At 67.6% G+C, this 626-nt stretch overlaps 1 non-coding gene across 1 annotated transcript; it reads right to left on the reverse strand.

Annotated features, from left to right (window-relative positions):
- Nucleotides 1-277: 277 nt before the first annotated feature.
- LOC131870244 (5S ribosomal RNA) lies at nt 278-396 on the reverse strand. Its single transcript, XR_009368567.1, has one exon. It is a non-coding gene; the product is annotated as a 5S ribosomal RNA (ribosomal RNA).
- Between the last annotated feature and the right edge of the window lie 230 nt (nt 397-626).

The raw sequence follows: 626 nt of genomic DNA on the forward strand, positions 1-626 counted from the left end.
CAACGTGCGCGACTCGACCGAGCGCGCACTGGCCGAGGTGCACACCGATTTCACCTGGGTGCGCGCGCAGCACCTCGGGCGCACCGGGGTGCGCGCACAACGCCCGGGTTGCACCGTGGCCTGTGTGCTCGGGGTGCCTCGGGTGCGCGCTCGGTGTCGCCCCCGCGCGCGCGGTAGTGCGGGCAGCGCACCCCGGCCCGGCCCGGCCCCGACGAGAACGCAAACGGGCAAAAGGTTTATTCAAATAGCATTGCGACGCCCGGCGAAAAACTAAAAAAGGGTGCAACACCGGGACTTCCCGGGAGGTCACCCATCCCAGTACTACTCCGGCCCAAGCGCGCTTAACTGCGGAGTTCTGATGGGATCCGGTGCACTAATGCTGGTATGATCGCACCCGTTATGAGCTTGTCGCAGTGTGTACTTAGCAAACCGCGACCCACGTGCGAATCCACCCCGGCCACCCACCCCCGTCGAGGTGCACACCCTCCCTCGCGAAGTGCGCCCCGTTCGCCAAGTGTGAGCCCTGCCCGGGTGCGCGCACCTTGCTAGGGCGTCGGGTGTGCACCCGGCCCGGCCTACGTGCGTGCACCTGGAGGGGGCGTCGTGTGCGTGCAGTGTCCCGTCTG

The sequence above is a fragment of the Cryptomeria japonica genome, unplaced genomic scaffold, assembly GCF_030272615.1.
Source record: "Cryptomeria japonica unplaced genomic scaffold, Sugi_1.0 HiC_scaffold_309, whole genome shotgun sequence".
NCBI lineage: Eukaryota > Viridiplantae > Streptophyta > Pinopsida > Cupressales > Cupressaceae > Cryptomeria > Cryptomeria japonica.